Source organism: Coregonus clupeaformis, unplaced genomic scaffold (genome assembly GCF_020615455.1).
Source record: "Coregonus clupeaformis isolate EN_2021a unplaced genomic scaffold, ASM2061545v1 scaf1636, whole genome shotgun sequence".
In the NCBI taxonomy this organism is placed as follows: Eukaryota; Metazoa; Chordata; class Actinopteri; order Salmoniformes; family Salmonidae; genus Coregonus; species Coregonus clupeaformis.
Window position 1 is genome coordinate 43,926 of NW_025535090.1, and position 23,109 is coordinate 67,034.

The 23,109-nt window shown below is 43.7% G+C and overlaps 1 pseudogene; it reads right to left on the bottom strand.

Moving 5' to 3' along the window:
- Positions 1–23,109, bottom strand: part of LOC123487315 — a 49,854-nt pseudogene that overhangs the window by 1,748 nt on the left and 24,997 nt on the right.

The following is a 23,109-nucleotide window of genomic DNA, read 5'->3' on the forward strand; positions in this document are numbered from 1 at the left end:
TAGCCCACCCAACTACCTCCATCCCCATATTGTTATTTATTTTGCTCATTTGCACCCCAGTATCTCTATTTGCACATCATCTCTTGCACATATATCATTCCATTGTTAATACTACATTGTAATTATTTTGCACTATAGCCTATTTATTGCCTTACCTCCATAACTTGCTACATTTGCACACACTGTATATATATTTTCTGTTGTATTTTTTGACTTTGTTTTGTTTTACCCCATACGTAACTCTGTGTTGTTGTTTTATCGCACTGCTTTGCTTTATCTTGGCCAGGTCGCAGTTGTAAATGAGAACTTGTTCTCAACTTGGCTTACCTGGTTAAATAAAGGTGAAATAAACAAATAAAAATAAATAAAGATGAATGCATCTTATGTTCATTCTCTTTCATACTATTTGATTCTGGTGTCCTCTGAGCTCCTTTATGAAATATATCTGTGTATCTGAACTGAACCTCACCTCGCCCACAGAGTTTGAGAGGGCTTGGACAATCTTCTCATGTGCTGTAGCCACCACGCTTTGGCCATTGATCTCTCAATAATGCGGTGGCCAACCCAGACACCCTCGCTCAGCAATACCCCCACGCATCAGGCTGCAGATCTGTGGGTGAAGATGACAAGCAGAAGGTGAATATTATCCTTAATGGCAGTCACTCACCCCCATGGGCAACAAGACAGGGGTAATTCTATAGGGGAATAAAGCAATGATGCAACGATGTTCCATTAAATCTACTGGAACAGTTGTATTGCTAAAATGTCAAGGATAGTTAATGGATTTGGTTGTGTGATCCTGGTAGGGAGAGACCAGGGTGAGATTTGAGCTCTATGAATGACATTGTAAGGTTAATCTGCCCATGCAGTAGCAAGGAAAATGGCAGTTCACACCGAGCTGATAACCTAAGGCAATAAAGCTCCAAGCTTCAGCCTCAGTGCAATGATAGCCACAAGAGATAAAACAGTAATTGCATCTGGAAAAAAATGTAATAGGATTTTAAAGGGATATTGTCAGACTACATAAATATTGCTCTAAGGAGTTGACAATTTGTGTCAAAGAAGCAATGTGTTACAGAGGATAACTTGAATATGCAGACTTGAATAAAGTGGTATGACGAACACACTAAAATACATGTGTGAGCAACATGTTTTTTTTATATCAAAGCATGTAAAGCTCATGATGAAATCACATACTGTACGCACAGACCTATAGGCTAACAGCTTGTCATATTATTTGATACAATATTATTTTCCTCAGAATTGGTTTTTTAGAGATATGACTGTACCAGCTGAAAGGAGATAAAGAAAAAAGCTTTTAATAATTTACAGTGCTGTCTTCTCCTATTCAACTCATGTCAGCTGAAATCCTCCTGAGGGAACTGAAGTTTCATTAGACAAAGACATTGATATAGTACAGAATCTCGTTTTTCAACCAGTCACAGCCTGTGTTATTCAACCTACGCATGAGAACACAGTATTCCAAAAACAGACAAAAGAAGAGTGGTCAAGGCCTTTTGCTGTTGAGTGATGACTTGAATGAAAACACTACGGCACTGTGTTCATAGTTTGACATTGCACACAGGGCTAAGTGGTGGTGCCTGATCTGATTGTACTTACAATCCCATTCTGGACGCTGAAGCCCAGCTGGTACTTGAGGTCTGGCCTCTTGATGAGCACGGTGGTGACAGGGGGACAGCTCACAATGTTCAGCTTCACCTGCACCTGGTTCTTCAGGCCCTGATGGACAAACACAGTGGTCAGACAGAGCAGAGGACATCCTGCAACCTCCACTGGGTTTAGTCAGTGGATTATTTTACATTATAATTATGATCAAATTACAGAATTCATGTAGTGTTACACAATTAATGTAATGTCACCATAATAACCACAAATTTATACCTGTACCCACACACATTGACTCGGTACCGGTACCGCCTGTGTATAGCCTCATTATTGTTATTTTATTGTGTAACTTATTGTATTTGTATTTTTTACTTTAGTTTATTTAGTAAATATTTTCTTAACTCTATTTTCTTAAAACTGCATTGTTGGTTAAGGGCTTATAAGTAAGCATTTCACGGTAAGGTCTACACCTGTTGTATTCGGCGCATGTGACAAATAAAATGTGATTTGATTTGATTGAATGACTCTTCCTAGAACTCTGGCCCTGTCCATGTACCTTGATGATTCCCCTGACAGGTGGCGAGCGGCAGCCCTACCAGGCTGGTGTTGTTGATGGACATGATCTGGTCTCCGATGCTGAGCTTCCCGGAGCGGGCGGACGCCCACCGTTCATCATGTTGGCCAGGATGACCGTGGGCAGGATGGAGCCCCAGCCAGACTCCACTATGACCACGCCCAGGATCTCTCCCTTATGCTTCTCCAGCTGCAGCTGTGGAGCCAGCCAATAGCGAGAGAAAGAGAAAGAGAGAGCGAGAGAGAGAGTGATGAGTGCCTCTAGTCAAAGCGATTGTGGGCAGGAGAAAAATTAATCATCGAAATATAATGGTGTAAACGGAAGAACAGAAACAACGTGCGGAAGAAGGAGGGCCAGATGGGTATAAGACCACTGTCAGCTTCTCTGGTAATTGGCTCAGTCCATGTGCAGTACTTCCACAGAACTAGACTGCCTCACTGCTCATCACACTCTTTTAATCCTATGTAAGAGGGCACTGACTGAGCATCAAAAAGTACTCAGAGAAGTGGATTGTACAGTGCAGCTGAGGAACCATTATACAGTTACCTCATACAGTTAAATGAGAGCCAAACCTCTTTGCAGTTCTCAGAGTTGGAGAAGTGGATGAGGTCATCGTTGTACATCTCCCTGCGTGTTGATGATGTCACTGTACTCCTTCTGACTCAGGTCCTCTGGGTTGATGCCGTTGGCCTCAGGAACTCCCTGGTAGGCCACGCTAAATGACTGCCCAATCGACTGGGCTATGAGCTGGGCCTGAAGAGCCAATGAGAAGAGAGGATAAGGCATGAAAATAGAATTTAATGAGTGTTAGAGTCAAATTGCTGTGGTTGAGATGGTTTTTTCCTTCTAGTAATTAATTTCTATGAATAAAACCACATGAATAAAACCAGCTATGCATTTGGCAGAGAAGAATACACTGACAATACACTGTCATAGTGACAGCAATGGGGAGAATCACATCACAGAGCAACTGGGGATGGAGATAATATTCATTTATGTGGTATGAATGAAAGAACATAAGACAACAGTGGAATGTATGTGCCAAGTATATATGAGGCCAATAAACATTTAATTTAAATGTAAAACCTATTTGCCATGTCTTCATTACTGACAACTAGCTTTGTCTGGCATCATTTAATAAAACAATAAATGGACCAAAAACATGTCGCACAGCCAAAGCAATGAGCATCATGAAGCCTATAGCATTGGTGCAATGATTGGTTCATTTTTTGTCTAAAATGGCAAAGGTATTGATTGTAAAAGCTGATCTAAAGAGGAGAAGAAAAGAGAATAATTGCATATATTAGATATTAGGGATGTTTCTCTCACATATAGTTTCCTTATAATCCCTATATTTACCCCCACTTCCCCTCAGGCTGTTTTAGGGAATTATATGTTTCCTAAGGAAGGAAGCAAGCTGTAGGTTGCCCTGTTAACAAACTGAGCATCCAACGCATGCTGGGCTTTGATAGACACATGAAGCACATCCTGGACTGTGGTGGGTGAAAATGGAAAACTGTGACAGACAGCATATCACACATTGGCAACCTCTCACGAGAGGGACAGGGGGCCAATATAAATAACCTGCTATTTGAGTTTTAAGAATCCCATAATATTGTCCCACCCTACCCCCTAACCATGGGGAAACTCCATTAATGCTCCTGCCCATAACGAATGGAGACAGTAAAGGAGTAGTGCCCTTATCAGACCAGTATACCAGGATCAAGCCTACCTTGTCATAGGTATAAGAATAAGACACGTTGGGAGAGGCATAATTGAAATGTATAATGTCCTCTGAGAGGTAAATGATCATGTGTTAACACTCAGACAGACTGTCCTTTATGCGCACAGCAGCTAATTAGAGATAGAGAGATGAGAGAGGGAGCAACTGCAATGCAGGGGCAGACGGACGCTGGTAGGGGGAGGCGAACATATTCATAACGTGTGTGACTAATCTCTGAATCAGTCACAACACATGACTTCTACATTTAGAAACATGTCTGTGCATAACCTTCACCTGGTCTGATCCTAGTCCTCCAGTTAGGACATTGTACCATTCGATTATAGCCTCAAGGGATAGATCACAGAGACACAGACACTTACAGACTCAAAGACGGGAGATCATCTTGTATGTTTTTGGCCTCTGGGGCTCCAGGTGTGGTCTCGATGCAGTCCTGGGAGGCTGTGGGGGGCATGCGGCGCCGCCATCAGCACCACAATGTTCCAATACATGTAGGAGATGGAGAAGTATATAGTTTTTGATGAACCACAGCAACAAACAATGAACAACAGTATATTGTGTATTACAATTGACGTTAGAGTAAAATAAACACATTGTGTGTTTTTTAAGCTTCAGACGAAGTATGACAAGGTGTATTTCACATGAGGGTTGGAAGTGGGAACATGACAACAAGGAGCAGGAATGCTCAGCTCTGTCCTGCACGCCTTCAGCAAAACATAATAGTGTCAGCAGAATTAATGATCCAATTTGTCTGTGCATGCTGTGCCCACAGCCTTTCACCTTTCTCATGGATGAGCAGCCTCAGCAGTGTGGCAGAAAATCCATGCATTTCCATTTAGCCCATATGGTAGCAGGCCAGGCATGGAAATCACAGCTCTAATCAATCGATGTTCTAAATGTTCTCATTCCCTCTGGTACACACAGACAGCAGGGACTGAACCAAGGCACGCTTGGAGATTATTTAAAAATATTATTCAATAGGATCGCTCTTACATTTTTATACGACAAAGTGGATGAAAAAAATATCTAGGAAATGGTACAATTGGTATAGTAATAAGAAAAATCACATGAAAATGACATTGTGTTGCTACCAACAGAGCCCCATAAATCCAGACTTTGCCATCTTGATGGTTGCGGGAAGTAGGTAGCCTTGTGCCAGGCAGGGAGTGGAGTGGAGAGACACTGCATTGCAGCACGCTACAGTAGGCTCTGCCAGGCAGCCAGCCCACACACACTGCTGTTCTGTTCAGTAGGACTGCAACTCAACGACAGGGACACACATTCTGTTCACAGTCAGTAGCTGGCACTCTACACCAGAGACACTCACTGTTAACACTGCGGACCCTCACACATGGACAATTTTCCCATAGGTTCATAGACATTAAGGGTGACATAAGAGTAAAGTGTAATACCTAATTTATAACTGATTACTGTTAAAGAGTGTCAAGCATATGTGAGATAAAGAATTTGGCTTTGGAGTTGAGATGATTTCTGACAAATTAATATTGATATGGATTGGGTTGGGAATAAAGGGTTGGGAATCAAATGGGTTGGGAATAAATGGGTTGGGATACAAAGTGTTTAAAACTAGCTTTCATCTTACTGCTAAGTCCCACTTTATTGACAGCTGTCATAGAGGCTTTGGCTTTAAATTTTTTTTTTTTTTGTTCAGAGGAGATCAGATAAAAATTAAACCAATAAATGATCATCAAAATCTGTACAAAAGACACTGAGAGGAGTTGCGTGTCTATGGCCCCCACTACATTTGATTGGTCCTGTTAAGGCTGGAGTCAGGACCTCTACTCACCTGGGTGTCTGCGCTTGAGCACTTTGATCCTCTGGGTGGAGATGAAGAGGTACCTGTAGTGTGTGTGGTCCCCTCTGGGCTCTGGACGGAGACAAGAGAGAGACAGGTGTGTCAGAGTCCCCCTGTGGCAGGAGAGAGCGGCCCCGGTGCCCATTCTGTAAGCACCCGGCTGGGGGGCTGAGGACTGGGGAGAGCTCACCAGGGGGCCTCGGTAAGAAGCTGCACTTTTCATCTCCAGTTGAGAGCAGTTTTAAAGCTATTTCATAAATCATGCAATGATGTTATAGGTTGGGCCCCGGCAGACTCCTGGCGAGCCTACAGTAGGTGTTAGTCAGTGCTGGATATAGCTACACCCATAGAGATCAGCCATAAAATGTACATTCATATTCCATTTCATAATCTGAATTAACATTGATATCTCCAAAGGATTGGTTCGGAGCATTGCATAGGATGTGTTGTTGTTTATTGAGTGGTGGTTATGCTCACATTGTTCCACACAAAATGGGTCTCTGTAGGCTACGTACCTTTACAATGGGAACTTGGTAAGTGATTATAATATTCATTTTATGATAAATGGTAATGTGATTGTGCATGATGACTGCATGGAATAATGTGGAATCAAAAACATAATCTCAGTGACAGACAGGGCCAGCATCCAGATCAGAGCAGAGTGGAAGGGATTTGAGGAGCAGCAGTGAGGGGGTATATAGTCATAGAGGGACCCGATTGGCTTGGGGCTTTACATCAATAGGTTGACATGATGTTGGTGTGTTGAGAGTTGGAACAGATGAGAGTAGGAGCAACATAGCAGTGCTAGCTAAGCATTAGGAGCTGCGGATGTGTGTGAATGCCAGTCCAGGCATGTGGATTGCATTCACGCGAATCACCACGCACCGCGCATTAATTCAATCACGTTTGATTTAGGTTAATTAACTAAGAGGTTATGTGTGTATAATGAGGAGCATAATATACATGTTTTTAAAATATGTACTATATAATGAAACAGCTGGGGAGCAATTTATTTGATGAATGTTAATAGTATTAATATAATTGTAGTAATTTGTGTAGTAGAATATTTTTTAATCATCAATATCATAATGGATTAAATGTTTGCTGGCTTGTTTTTCAGAGTACAAGCTGCAGGGATAGGATGTTCCCAGAGTTCGCACAGTCAGCCTCTCAGTAATGCATGCTGGGTAATCAGATGGAGTGGGATATGGAGATTCTATCAGATTCTAGTCACATCCTCACACTCCACGGCTCAGAGGTGTCAGGGTGAGACAGACAGACAGTACACACAGATGGAACAGGGAGCCGGAGGGTGATGGTGGGAGTCAAGGTGTCCCTTTTCTGTTCTTATCAGATCAGATTGTTTTACACACCGCCTTTTTCTTGATTTTGGAGCCTCTGAACCCGGGAGGAGTTGGGACAAACAGTGCGAGACACGGGACAGGAGGAGGGCAAAAACAGAGGGCAGGAAATAAAGAAAGAAAAGAAAGTAAGAGACAAAACTAAACCAAACAGCAGGTGTGTTACTGCTCTGAAAGGAGAGGAGGGTGGCACAGCTGTGTTCTGCAGAAACAAATTAAACTGCTCTTTTGAATACAGCAAATCATAAAGACATGGAAAAATGAGTTGATACATACCTTTATATCAAAGTAAAAAAGGGAACTTCAGTAGCATATGCAAATACTCTATCAAAGGGCTTCAGGATCAAGTCAAGGCAAGACATGCTTGGCATACCCTCCTGTCCACAACACATTCTTGCAGAACATGGTGAGGAATTACAGCAGAGCCCAGCATCCGAGATGACTTGACATGTAATTTAAGGCAACGCAATGATTAGTGATTGACATCAGTACATCCCCCTAGAGAAATGAGATGTAAAACTGACAGTTGGTGACTGAGTGGTTTTCAAATGGTTAAAAACAACACATTGAGAAACCTACTGTAGGGTGGCTGACCAGAAAACACAGACAAACACAGATTAGATTCAGTTAATTAGTTAAGATTCAGATTAGTTAATCTCACACCTCTCTGTTTTGGTTGAATGCATTCAGTTGTGCAACTGACTAGGTATCCCCCTTTCCCTCTCCCAACACTGAGCGCCACAAAAAGACCTTAACGCGTATGTGACTGCACAGGACCAGAAGGAGGGTGTAGGAAGTCAGACACATAAAGACCTCTGTTTGTGTTTGGGAGCCCTGAGCTGAAACTGGTGATGTTTCCAGTCCCATCCATTATCAGCAGATAGACGTCTTGGCTGCCTGAGGGAGTTGGTGCACAGCTCTCTGCAAGCCAGCCAGTAGGAGCAGAGGAAGGGTCAGTGTTACGCCTCACAATGTGTGAGAGATAGAGCAGAGGGAGATCGCCCTCAGAGGGAGAATGGATGTTTGCGTGCTGCAACTAGTAGTTTATTTGTGTTTGTATGGGAAGCAAAGCAGAGAATGGCCTACAGGATAATCGGGTGTTGTAAACATACTCCATTCAGCCCTCCTAATGCAAGGCAGACATCGAGTCCTCCAGCTACATCCAGCTACATCCACTGCAGCAAATCAAGGCAGGCAGAAAAGGGGAGTGGGCGATGAAGCTGCATAAATATTACATAAAATGAGGGTTGCATGCCAAAAAGATTTGCATAAATAAAACAAAGACGCTGTGTATTTACCTGCAATGTTATGTTTTTTTTGTGTTTGTAAAGGCTCACTTCATTCTCTGTAGCTTTGGATAAAATTGAGGACAGCAGTGTAATTGTGTGTGGGTTGTTGTTGGTGTTGGAGTGGCTAAGATCTGAGAACCATAAAATGGTAGAGGCAGGCAGCACAGAGCACCATGCCCAGTCACAGTGTTAAGGGGTTGGTGTGTGAAGAAATGGTAGCTAACAAAACATAAAAGAGCCCAATCCCCCGCCTCCAGAGTGAAATATGGCAATTCATCTGTGGAGAGACACATATCTGCAGTTCTTCAGAGAAGGTCTCGTAGCTCAGTTGGTAGAGATGGGGTTGCAAGCCAGGGTGGGGGGTTTCCCAGGCAGATGAAAATGTATCACTCACTAACTGTAAGTGCTCTGGATAAGAGCATCTGCCAAATGACTAAAATGTATAAATGGGAGAGAATAATAATAATAAATAATATGCCATTTAGCAGACGCTTATCCAAAGCGACTTACAGTCATGCGTGCATAAATGTTTGTGTATGGGTGGTCCTGGGATCGAACCCACTACCTTGGTTACAAGCGCCGGGCTCTACCAGCTGAGCTACAGAGGACAAGTGAGTTTCCGATGGCCTCCTCCACAGCTGAACAGCCAACATAAAAAACAACAACCTGCAGTTAAGTGCTGCCATGGTTTCAACTTCAAAGGCCTTGGATGGTAGCGAGAGAATGGAAGGACAGATTGGATTTTTTTCACTGGGATGGATGGAGCAGATCCCAGCAGCAGTGGGAAGAAAGGCAGGTGCCTTCAAGACAAATATCCCTTCAAGAAGCTGCCAGCTTTTCCCAAAGGAAAGCTGGCAGCTGCTCAGATGGGAGGGTACCTGCCCCAGTCTTGTGCCTGCTGAAGCAGACTGCTGCTGGACAGGAGAGTGTGCACTGTGTCACACAGAGCTGGGGGCCAATCTGACCCACTGAGCTAACACACACACCCATCCTGCTCTGCAGTGACTGGCTGGCCTTGCCACAGGTGGATGTTTCTAAAAGTAGATCCCAGCTGAGTGCCAGTGGACCACGTGAGTTAGGTTATAAAACATAATGATAAGGCCAGCCCATGTTTTATGAGAGGGAGAGGAAATGTATTGTGCCTGGACAGCTTATGAAATTTGGTGTTCATCTTAGGTTGTATTTTCTTATAATAGGTATAGCTCCCAAAATCATGTACAGAGTCTCTTGTTATGGTCTCAAGAATAATTGTCAGCACACATGAACTCATCTCAAAAACATAACATTTCACTGCATGGGAATAATACCGTGCAAATACTATATTTGTGATATATGTTATCAGACTGAGGGAAAATGTAAAAGCTAGACTGCCAAAAGCAATTATAACTCTAGAGCTAGTTGAAAGCCAACCAGTAGTGAAGTGATTGAAATGCACAGTGGCTGAGTGTTTTGAATATGGATCCCTCTGGCTGCCCCCCATCAGTATTCATAGCAGAGAAGAAATGTAGAAAAAGGGGGCGGAAATGGAAGGGGAAACATAACCCCTGTGTTCCAGCAATCCATTACCAACACATGTGACACGTGTTTACCCCAATCTGGCCCAACTGAAGCCCTAATGGACTGCTAATTCTGGCCAAATCTCAAACTGCTCTGACTGGGGAGGTAAACAGTATTGATGTCATGTGGATTTAATAGGCCAATCTGGACCTCACTTTAATTAAAAAGACCAGCATTTGCACTCACATTTTAACTCCATTTATAAAACGTTATATCTGTTGCCCAGATTGCAGACTATCTACAGCAAGAGGTTCATTTAGAGCACCAATTAAAAAAGGTTTCAGCAGTTATGTCAATACACTGTATAAGCTTTGATGTCATCAGGTTTTTCTATATGCTGAAAAGAATAAAAATTCAGATATATATAACTAGAAAGATCAAATAATATTGATGAATACCTTAAGGGGTTGTTCTCTATAGGGCATCATTAAATCCTGACCGTATAAAAAAAAAACAGTGGGTTGTAAACAGACTAAAGGACTGAAAACCAACCCACTGGGGAGGAACATGATTACACAGTACCACTGCATCCTACATTACAGTAGCAATAATCCTACAGATTGACACTGTCTCCTGGGGTGTAAACAAACACATCTGACAACCTCACTCTGAATTCCAAAAGGTCTAGAGTACTGTGAAAACATACAAGATCAAAACAACATTCAAATGAAAAGAAGGGAGGAAGGGATTTGAAATGGGTGGTGAGTGTGTGTGTGTGTGTGTGTGTGTGTGTGTGTGTGTGTGTGTGTGTGTGTGTGTGTGTGTGTGTGTGTGTGTGTGTGTGTGTGTGGTGTGTGATGGAAGGCCTGTCTGCTGTCTGTCCGTATCTTGACCCGGCTGACAGCCTCCTGGGCCTGCATCATGCGGATGTTCTTGGACGGGTTCCTCTCAGAGAGCAGCTGGGTGGAGCCCAGGTAGTTAGCAGCAAAGATGATGCCATCAATAAGATCTTCTGGCTCACAGGGCCCTGGAACTGACAGAGAGAGACAGGGAGAAGGGATGGACAGAGAAATGAAGGAGCAGGAGAAGATAAACGCTATTAGATCATATTTATTTTGCAAAACAAAGAAATCTCTGTGTTATTCTAGTTAAGCTCTGAGATGAAAGGTCATATACGTATGAGTATTGGTAGCCTTCTGTATGTACAATTTCAATAAATCAAACACTGCAATTCTGTAGCTGTTGGGTATTATGCAGAGAAACAATCATGGTGGAGGCTTGAGCAGTAAAATGTCCACGGGTGGGAAGGGAGCTGAGAGAGGCACAGGGGGATCAATGTGCCCGTGTGATATGTAGATGTGGACTCTGTGACATCCACTGAGGGATACAATGCACTGTCATGATATCAGAGAGAGTGAAAGAAAGAAACAGCTCAGCCTCCAGGAAGATTAGGCCCTGCCGTTCGCTGCCCAGTGGTGAGAGGGGCCTGGCGAAGAATGCCTTGAAAACATCTCGAACCAAACATACACAGAGGCCTGGGATTGGCCTGCTTAGATATACAGTGGGGGAAAAAAGTATTTAGTCAGCCACCAATTGTGCAAGTTCTCCCACTTAAAAATATGAGAGAGGCCTGTAATTTTCATCATAGGTACACGTCAACTATGACAGACAAATTGAGATTTTTTTTCTCCAGAAAATCACATTGTAGGATTTTTAATGAATTTATTTGCAAATTATGGTGGAAAATAAGTATTTGGTCACCTACAAACAAGCAAGATTTCTGGCTCTCACAGACCTGTAACTTCTTCTTTAAGAGGCTCCTCTGTCCTCCACTCGTTACCTGTATTAATGGCACTTGTTTGAACTTGTTATCAGTATAAAAGGCACCTGTCCACAACCTCAAACAGTCACACTCCAAACTCCACTATGGCCAAGACCAAAGAAACACCAGAAACAAAATTGTAGACCTGCACCAGGCTGGGAAGACTGAATCTGCAATAGGTAAGCAGCTTGGTTTGAAGAAATCAACTGTGGGAGCAATTATTAGGAAATGTAAGACATACAAGACCACTGATAATCTCCCTCGATCTGGGGCTCCACGCAAGATCTCACCCCGTGGGGTCAAAATGATCACAAGAACGGTGAGCAAAAATCCCAGAACCACACGGGGGACCTAGTGAATGACCTGCAGAGAGCTGGGACCAAAGTAACAAAGCCTACCATAACTAACACACTACGCCGCCAGGGACTCAAATCCTGCAGTGCCAGACGTGTCCCCCTGCTTAAGCCAGTACATGTCCAGGCCCGTCTGAAGTTTGCTAGAGTGCATTTGGATGATCCAGAAGAGGATTGGGAGAATGTCATATGGTCAGATGAAACCAAAATATAACTTTTTGGTAAAAACTCAACTCGTCGTGTTTGGAGGACAAAGAATGCTGATGTTGCATCCAAAGAACACCATACCTATTGTGAAGCATGGGGGTGGAAACATCATGCTTTGGGGCTGTTTTTCTGCAAAGGGACCAGGACGACTGATCCGTGTAAAGGAAAGAATGAATGGGGCCATGTATCGTGAGATTTTGAGTGAAAACCTCCTTCCATCAGCAAGGGCATTGAAGATGAAACGTGGCTGGGTCTTTCAGCATGACAATGATCCCAAACACACCGCCCGGGCAACGAAGGAGTGGCTTCATAAGAAGCATTTCAAGGTCCTGGAGTGGCCTAGCCAGTCTCCAGATCTCAACCCCATAGAAAATCTTTGGAGGGGAGTTGAAAGTCCGTGTTGCCCAGCGACAGCCCCAAAACATCACTGCTCTAGAGGAGATCTGCATGGAGGAATGGGCCAAAATACCAGCAACAGTGTGTGAAAACCTTGTGAAGACTTACAGAAAACGTTTGACCTGTGTCATTGCCAACAAAGGGTATATAACAAAGTATTGAGAAACTTTGTTATTGACCAAATACTTATTTTCCACCATAATTTGCAAATAAATTCATTACAAATCCTACAATGTGATTTTCTGGAGAAAAAAAATCTCATTTTGTCTGTCATAGTTGACGTGTACCTATGATGAAAATTACAGGCCTCTCATCTTTTTAAGTGGGAGAACTTGCACAATTGGTGGCTGACTAAATACTTTTTCCCCACTGTAGCTCTCCCACATTGACGAGTAACTCACTGACATGTCTGACATGATGGCTCTCAAGTAAATTGCCCAAATAAAGATAGTGAAAATGAATATGATAATTCGTCTTCATTTTCAAATGCAGACTCATTCATCTGTTGATCTCTCTCTCTCTCTCTCTCTCTCTCTCTCTCTCTCTCTCTCTCTCTCTCGCTCTCTCTCTCGCTCTCTCTCATAATAACATGTTGATCGCATGCAACAGCTGCAAGCTCATATTTTCTCTCGTTAATACGCCACGATCTGTCATTTTGCAACTAGATTTTGAGTGGTTATTAAGGCGCTTGAAATAGAGAGATAAATCTAATATCCTTGGAATGAGCAGATCCCTGCACCCAAAGTGATATAAGCCTCTTACAGGGAATATCTGTTTTGGATGTTGTGAATTTGATGAATTTGATGCATTTTTGTATTTTGATTTCATCCTCAACATATTGAAACATCTGGAGTAGTTATGAGACAGAGTTAAATGAAACAAATGTAGAGGTAGCTTACCATCAACAAAGCTGGGGAAAGATGCAGCTTTCTTTGTTTCCTGAAAAACACAAAGTCTTGATTGAACTCTCTGAAGTAGTGAAACAGAATGAAATATGCATTATCTCATTTCATGAAACTCAAAGGAAAACCGCCACTCTGCAAGGCTTTTGGCTTCCACAACAAACAACAGACAACAGACCAACAAACACCAAAAGCTTCATTCTATCAAAGAAGATGAAGCATTTTTGAACATCAGTTCAAAGTAGCCTATGAAATTGATACAAACCCTATTCATGAACAGATAAGGAAGAAAATGTAAGAAACGATGCAAAAACTGAATACATAGAAGTGTGCTACACTCTTCGAAAAAAAGGTGCTATCTAGAACCTAAAAGGGTTCTTCGGCTGTCTCCATAGGATAACCCTTTGAAGAACCCTTTTTGGTTCCAGGTAGAACCCTTTTGGGTTCCATGTAGAAGCCTTTCCACAGAGAGTTCTACATGGAACTCAAAAGGGTCCTACCTGGAAGCAAAAAGGGTTATCCTACGGGGACAGCCGAACAACCCTTTTGAACAATTTTTTCTAAGAGTGTATAGTACAGATCAAAGGAAGTACAACTTCATGGCATCGACCTGATTGTAAACAGTGGTCCATGTTAACATGCAAGGTCATGACATGCCTACATCTTCAGATGTGAAACACTACTGTATATCAATACTTCTACAGAGCTCTGCATGATATAGCCACACATTAAAGCACTCTGAGTTATGGCCATCACTTGAAAGACATGCCACTCAAATGGAGGGTCCAGGCTGAAATATGAGTGGCCGTTCATTACAGTCTGTGAGGAAGGCCCAGGAGCACTGTCAATCCACTTGATAACTTAAAGGGAAACAACATCCTAGTATGTGTTGGTACACTTATGCTATAGTGGCCTCCCGCAAATATACACCCAGCTGTTGCTTTGCCGATACTTAAATGCTTCCGTATCATACTAGACAACCTTTAAAGTGAAGATGTGCCTCGCTCTGCAGTTCGGCTGTGCTCTCCAGGCTTAGTGCTGTCGTGTGAATGAAAGCCTGGCTGGACAAAACCATGTTAGGATAATAAGTCAAGTCTGGGTTGGGCAGAGGAGAGGGCTCTTATGGAGGTTGTTCAGAGCAGAAAGGGCTGTGTCTCTGAGCGTCATTTCAACAGTCAGATCAAGGTTGAGTGGTTTTCCCTGATGTAAACACACAGCTTGCTGCTCCCAACCAGTGGTTTGACTGCTGAGTCAAAAAAGGGCACAGCCAATTCCCTTCCTTTCAGAGCAATGGAAGTGGGGGAGGAGGATAGCAGCATTGTACAGAATGTCCCTGAGAGAAATGTCCACATTAATAACAGTGGTGATTTCCTTAAGCAAACTGGACAACCACACTGTGTTAGCTGGAGACAGGGACTTCATTAATTCATAAACACAGTTAATTGATTCTCATAAATCCTCTGGGACTGGCCTTTTAACTATCCCAAAGCCTAGGACCAAGAGGCACGGAGAGGCAGCCTTTAGTTATTATGCCCCCAGCCTCTGGAACAGCCTGCCAGAGAACCTGAGGGGGGCCGAAACTGTGGACATATTTAAAAGAGATCTTAAAACACATATTTTTAGCTTTGCTTTTCCTTAGGGTGCTTTTTAGTTGTTCAGTTTGTTATTTTGTTATGTATCTTATGTTTGTTGTGTATTACATATTTCAGCTTTTATTTGTATAGTTTTTTATTTGTTTTTTCCTGTAAAGCACATTGTGTTGCATTCCATGTCTGAAATGTGCTGTATAAATAAAGCTTGATTTGATTTGATGATAAATAATCTGTATGATAATAATCAGAAGAAAATCCCTTCACACCCATGACACGGGCTCTGAAGGCAAGCACAGGACGGTAATCCTACTGTTATGTATTCCACATAATATCATCTGTCACAATGAGTTTGGACTGCTGCCTCAGACGAGCCAGGTCCAGACAGAGACAGTTTACCTCCGGGACATTGTTGTTCTCCAGCGGCACGTTGAGGTCAGAGCGCTGCTGTTTCCTGGGCTGCTCTGCACCGTTGGTCATCTGTGGGGGTTAAACCAGGGGTTAAACAGGGACCAGCGGGCAACAGAGAGTTAATAGTACATTTCCAAGCAGACAGTAGAAATTGAAAAAAAAGGGCCGGTCCCTTAGGGAGCTACAGCTAACATACATTAGTAATACAGTCCGGTACATTTCTCTATGGGTCGGAGAAAAGAGAGTAGGTGTAATGAAAAAAAAATACGGTCATGCTATTATTAGACATGAATTGAGTTCAGTAACACGTTTTTCTCTGAATTACACACACAACATAATGGTGTTTTGAGTACCGCTATAGTCATGACAGTTCACATTTACTTTGCAAAGCATGGTAAAGCAAAGCATGATAAAGAAAAATTAAAGATTATGAAATTGCTCTAATTTCATATTAACATAATTCAACAATCCTTCTATTTACAGCAACAGCACAATCATAAATCCTGATTAATATTCAACATCTACACATCAGCTTGAGCAAACAGTAATTAATTAATAATCATTTCCATTTGTTGTTTGACAGGATAAAACAAATATCTGCCCTGAGGAAGGAGGAAGTATCCAGCCTGAATCTGATGTTTTCAAACACTTCAGTGAGACTTAAACACAGTACCTGAACACTGAAAGCATTTTGCAAAACATTTACAACTGCTGCGTAAAATCACAAACAGTCACCGAATTTAACCTGGGCAGTAGATTTTTTATTTTGGTTGTCAGTGACTGTTCTGCACAATATGTGCTTGCTTCCAATATAATCCAGTTATGTGGCATGTCCCACTTCTCTCCAACAACACAGTAAAGAGAACACACACAGACACACACAACCATACACACTGTTATGCATAACACACATCCACACAATGGAGCAGGTGTGTATCAGCATGCTGCCGTCCCATACCGCAGGGCACACATAGGCTCTCCCCTCACCTCACCATCTGGCTGGGCTGGGGGAGAGCATGGTAGGACTCAGAGAGCGGCTTGGGGGAGGACAGGAAGAGGCTATGTGTGTGTGTGTGTGTGTGTGTGTGTGTGTGTGTGTGTGTGTGTGTGTGTGTGTGTGTGTGTGTGTGTGTGTGTGTGTGTGTGTGTGTGTGTGTGTGTGTGTGTGTGTGTGTGTGTGTGTGTGTGTGTGTGTGTGTGTGTGTGTGGGGAATACAAGAACAGGCTGGATCTGAATGAGGGCAGTGGAGAGATGGAGAGGGGAGCTCAAGGTGTCTGGCTGTGGCTGGGGGATGGGTCTCCAGCTGGGGGAAGGGAAGGGTCTCACTAGCTACACTATAGCTACAATGCAATAACCTGCCTGTCAACCACCTCACACATAATAAATACCTCCCTATCACAAATCTTGTTTTATCAGTTCCAATGGCATAGGTCTGCTCCAGAATCTGAACATAACCTGACCGTACATCTTGTGTATTAAACACATGCCGTGACCCCACTCTCCAAGGGTGTCTCAGGGGGAGTGGGATATGCAAAAAAAACATTTCCATTTCACCACACACTGTACAGGTTACACACTTGTACGCGTGTGAAACAGGACAAATATAAGCAACCCCGATTTGACCTTTAATGTATAACGTTACTCTATACAGATCTCTCCCTGAGGGCATTGGACCATCCCCCACTAAGGTAAAGTGTAAAGAAGGAGGACCGTGGTTTAAGGGTTGGTTTAGTCCTTTTAAAATGGATACTTTGGTAAATGCCCCAAAATCTAGACGATTCAAAACCCAAGTCATGTTTATCCAGGAGATTAGTGTTTGAATCGGAAAAATTAAGTCTGAAAATAACTTTGATCACTCAGCCCTTGATCTCCCTGTAAAATGTGGAAGAGAGATTAAACGTTGGATTTATATTCTGACAACCTTCTCATCACCTAAACTGTATGCCTGACTTTTCATTCACATCATTTCAATAGAGTAGATTCAATGAGCGTGTGTATAAAATACCCATCAAAATGGCCTCTCCCTCTCACCTGTTCTTGAGCCCACCGCTGTCGCTCCTCAGGGGTGCGGGAGCGAACCTTGAAGCCCCTCTGGAGATCAGGGTTGTTGTGTCGTGTGGAGGGGAGGTTGAGGGACTTGGGTCTGCTGTCGTGGCGGTGTGGGGTTGGGGTGTAGGGGGCAGGCTCAGGCTTGGCATGGGCCTCAGGAGGGTGGTAATCACTGGGTGCACTGTCTTGCACCAGCTCCTCAGGGCTCTGGTCAGTCCCACCACTGCTCAGGCTACCCATGCTCATACTCATCTTGATCTCTGCCACTATCTGGTCAATGTCCTCCTCCCCCGTCTCCTCCCCTGTCTCCTCCCCCGTCTCCCCCTCCACTACCACCTTACGGCCACGGTATGGAGACCGCGGTACGTGAACCACAGAGTTCCCATTGTCCTCCTCCGGCGCATAGCAGTCCCCAGTGTAGCCAACCCCAGCTCTCTCCTCCTCTACCTCCTCCTCATCGTTAGGAAGGTACTCCTCCCCCTCCTCTTCTTCCTCCTCTGTGGGTGCGGGGGACTCATGCAGGACAGCGGCGGGGTGAGGGTGGTGGTCCAGGATGGGCTCCGGCCGCCCGTCGTAGATCTGTTCATCTGGGTCCTGCTCCACCACCTCACAGCGCACCTCTCCCACCTCCACCCCACCCTCCACCCACTCCTCCACCGCCTCCTGGCACTCGTCTGTGTCGGCCGGCGGCTCAGCCCGGACGTGCTGCACGGTGCTGGCGGTATAGTCAGCCTCTGCCTCATTGCAGTCCATGCTGCCCTCCAGGTAGCTGTCATCCTCAGGGCAATAGCGGATGTAGTAGGTGACGCCCTCGTCCTCCTCCGGCAGACCTTCATCATAGTCCTCCTCCTCTGAGGTGTTGTTTACATAGTCAGAGCTGGAGTCTCCGTCCAGGCTGTCAGCGTGGTCGTGGCGGTGGCCTTGGCAGCCTGCATGGTCGTGGTCATTGATGTGACTCTGGACATGGCCATGGTCGTGGTCATGGCAGTCTACATCGTCGTGACTGTGACCGTGATCGTGACCATGACAGTCTGCATGCTCGTGGTCGTGGCCATGGCACTCTGCATGGTCGTCGCTGTGACTGTGGTCATCATGGTCCTGGCAGTCTGGGTGATCGTGGTCATGGCTGTGTTCATGCTCGTGTTCCGGCTCCGGTGTAGTAGGTGTGGCCGGCCGGCTGTCCGTCAGCTCTGGCTTCAGGCCCTGCTGGCGGCAGTAGTGGACCTCCTCCTCCTCCTCCTCCTCCCCCTCCCCAGGCCCCTCCTCATGGTCCTGGCTGTGCTGCTCTGGGGGGTAGGCGGCGGGGCAGGGCGGCCGGGCGGGGGGCTCCACCATGCTGCAGCTGGAGCCACTGGTCCCTGGCCTCTTCCTATGAGCCATCGCTGGCACTGGCTGCTTACAGGCCATGCATCTCAACTGTCCTCAGTCCTACAGAATGCAGAAAGACAGAACCACACCATTAGAGCTATACTGCCACAGTACAACCATCACAAATAACATTTAATGAAATACAGTGCAGGAAGGCTATAAAGATACAGTTTTGTAAGTGTTGTGCAGCCCCCTCCCCCAGTGAGTGAGCCTTTTAGACACAGTGACCACTGTGTTGTCCTACTGTGAAAACCTGTTTGGGCCAATTAGAGATGCACTATGACTGACAGCTAGGAAGGAAAGGGAGGATATTTAGCTTTTCCTCATCACAACAGAAAGACATAGTGAGGGAACCAGTGCTTTTAACCACCGCTCTACCCAAAATTACAACCAACTAATTGCAGCATTACTGCAAAAATTGAATAGGCAAGTGGAAGGGGGAGAAAGTAAGGAACTTGTCTGTCGGCCCTGCATTAAAGACCAAAGTTGGTTAAAGAAAATTGTGATAAATAAAAAGGATACCAGTTTCATTTAAGGACCAAAATTGACAGCTGTGCCATATAGATTGCAAAATGGTTGGGAAGAGATTGTTGATGTTCCGATTCCATAGCACATGGATTATGAACTGATACACAAAATGATGCGGGATTCAAAACTTTTTTTTTTTTCAATTTAAATTATTATACAAAATTCTTGCAATCAATAGAATGTTATATAAATGGGGGATACAACCATCCCAGCTCTGCAGATTTTGCTGTGAAGAGACAGAATCATTCGATTATTTGTTTTGGTACTGTCCATACGTAGCTTGTTTTTGGTCGCAGGTTCAGGAATGGCTGAAGAATTGCAACATTTAACTGGAGCTAACACTGCAAATAACACTGCTGGGTGATTTGAAAAGTCATATTCAATCGATAAATAATGTAATAATACTCTTAGCAAAAATGTTTATCTTTAATTTACAATCTTTAGAAATTATGAGAGATGATAGAAAGGGTTCAGAACTTTTGTAAAACACCATAGCAAAGTTGAAAAATATATGGCAAATAGAAATCAAAACTGGATGGTCTTCAGAGATAGATGGGAGGGGTTGAGGGTAGCTGAAGGATGGGACTAAAAACAAACAAAAGATAACTATTGTAAAAATATACTGTGTCCGTAAAATGTATATAGTATGTATAAGCTGGAAGTAGAAACCTAAGTGTTGTTGTCCATTAGTTCACTTCGATTCGGGGAGGGGTGGTAGGGTTAGGGGAAAATAATAAAGTAAAATATATATATATATGTTATATAAATGTATGTATTTACAAAAACTATACTGTATATATGGGGGATTGGAAATAATGCAGACAATTACATTGATGGCAGCCACAAGCTATCTGCAATATCAAAGCTAATATACCCCTAAAAATTTTACAAAAGAATACAATAAAAAATATTAAAGGCTTTTAACCACATACACACCTCATGTGAAACCACATCTACCCCCAGGAGTCCCCAGCATATTACAACTAGCATTGTAGTCGCATTGATCTCAGTATGGAAACACAGTTCCAAACAACCATAATGTGCATCTCACTGTGGTAATGATCAGGAGAACTAGTCTGACAAAACAAAGAGTATGTGGCTCTGTGCATACCTCTAAATTAGCTCTAACTCATCCTAACATAGCATCCATGCCTTTACAAAAGGCTGATGCACATTGATTCCCCTGCTGAACACAAAACCCTCTCTCTCTTTCTCTCAACCTGGGACTGGACACAGGATCTCTTCACCACTGAAAGACCTGATCAATTACTGCTATTGAGTCACACAGGTTCTCGAGTAGCTAACCCACACCCAGACCCACACTTAAGTGCTTACTTAGCACTACTGCATTAGCCTTGACACAACACAGAACTCTGCTCAATACAGCGCTTTGCATTGAGTTCTGTTTGGCCCGCGGACAAACGTCTGAGGCAAGAGAATGAAACAAAGAGGGAGCCTTAAACTAACTGGACTCTGACAGTCATACGATCCATACTCAAACGGAGGTCATCTCTACACAGAGGCCTGTGAATATTCACTCCTCTAACATCGGGAGAGATTGGCGAGATGTTCAGTCTCCCAGAGTATCTGGGCTGGTATTGATCTGCACACAGCAGGGTGGATAATGGCTCGCCTGGGAGATTGGGATCATTCTCCTAATTCAGATTGCTAGAATCATTGTTAGGGTGCGGCCACGAGGCGAGCAGGGAGAGATTATGTTGGGGTATTTCTGGTGCTTCCGCACGCAGGCCCCTAAACAAATTCAACAATCTCATTAGAAAGCTATCAAACAGTGAAGGGAGGGTATAAATCATGTGAGAAGCCATTAATAGAGGACGCACACACACAAGGCTGGGAAGACGAGTGCCAGCACAAAAACATTAGATGAGTATTAAAATACTGCGATTTAAAGAGAGAGTGAGGGAACACTGACCTTGTGTCCCACTTTCTCTCCTCCTCTCCTCTACGTTAGTTCCACCTGTCTCATCTCCACCAGTTGCCACTAACAACTGGCCCCTCTTCTCTCTCTCTCTGCCCATAATTACGTTTTCCATCACCGGTGATTGCAAAGGCTAATTATCCCTCAATCCAGCATCCACAGAGAGGCAGAGGCCCTCTCCCCATCTCCCTGTCCGTCAGGAGGCTGTGTCTAGGGGTGCCCTAGGTAGAGCTCCAGAAGCACACATACACAGTCACACATATACAGAACATATGATTCCCCATTCAACCCAGCTTTCTATCGTTATAGTGGGTACAATAGGAAATGTGATAACGACACATGCTGTAGATATCTGACTTGCAGAGACTCATACAGGGCAATAATAATAAGGCATGTAACTATATGTCTTACCTCTGTCTCTGGTCCTGAGCAGTAGTAGTGTTGTAGTGATACAGGCGTGTAGCCCTGCCTTACCCCATCCCCCACCAGCTGCTCTCCTCTACGCTCCTCCTTCCTCCTCCTCCTCCCTCTATTATTTTCAGTATCTTCTAGCAGCCAGCCCAGCCTTGCCCACTCCCAATGGGGAAGTATTGGTAGCTAAGAGTAACTGCCTCCCATTGGTACCAATGACCTTTCACTTCCTCTTTGTTTGGTTCTGAATAAATCCACCCCTCTTTTTTACTGTTGACTGAAGATTTCTACCAAGAGTGTGTATGTTTTACCTCTCCTTCAATGTATTCTGTCTGCCTGTATCTATTTTGTATGTGCAGAGTGTCTGTGTGTCTACCTACCTATCAATAGAATTGCTGAGGTGTGAATCATTCAATCCTCCCAGTCCCCAAATAGCTTTCCCAAATTCTGCTTTGTTTGAGCTGAGCCGTTTGAATTAACTGCAGCTTTTATTGAATTTGAATACATTACCATGTGAATGATGACTTATCACAACAAATACATAATACATCTGTCCTACCTGTTCAGGGAAATGTGTATTCTGTCCCCTGGTATACCCCTAATTCAAAATGAAATATAATGCAGAACGATCTGCATAGCGAACAACATTTTTCCCCTAGACATCTACTCTCACAAAGATATCCTCCTCTGAACGACTCATAACCATGTCAATGTGAATCCTGTGCCACATGCCTATTGTGTCCAAGTCTCTCTCATCTGATTGCAGTAAAACATGTGACAGGCCTGACGACTAAACCCTGGTACAAATCACAGTTGGTGCTTTTTGAACAAGCAGCCTTAATGAGAATAGTGACTATGAGCGTCACAGTGAGGAAATGACTAGAAAGCTCATAAAAACAGCACTACAGTCCAATAGAGATGTTTTCTCCCATGTGCTTCCTATAATTAGGACATTCTAATATGTATGACAAAAGAGGAATATCAAAGTGGTTTCTCTATGGCTGTTCCCGGGTGATTTGGAGCTTATGCTGTATCTTTGTGTAACACAACTACTGTCCATACCCATGTTTTTCATAATATGACTTACTGTATCTACCTGGGAAGGAGGTTTATCAGTTTCTTTCACAGCAGCCTAACTATTCTATTACTTAACTTGACAACAAGGAAACAATAATGTTTATATTCTACTGGATTTATTTAAATGAGCCTATAGTTTGCTGGATGTACAG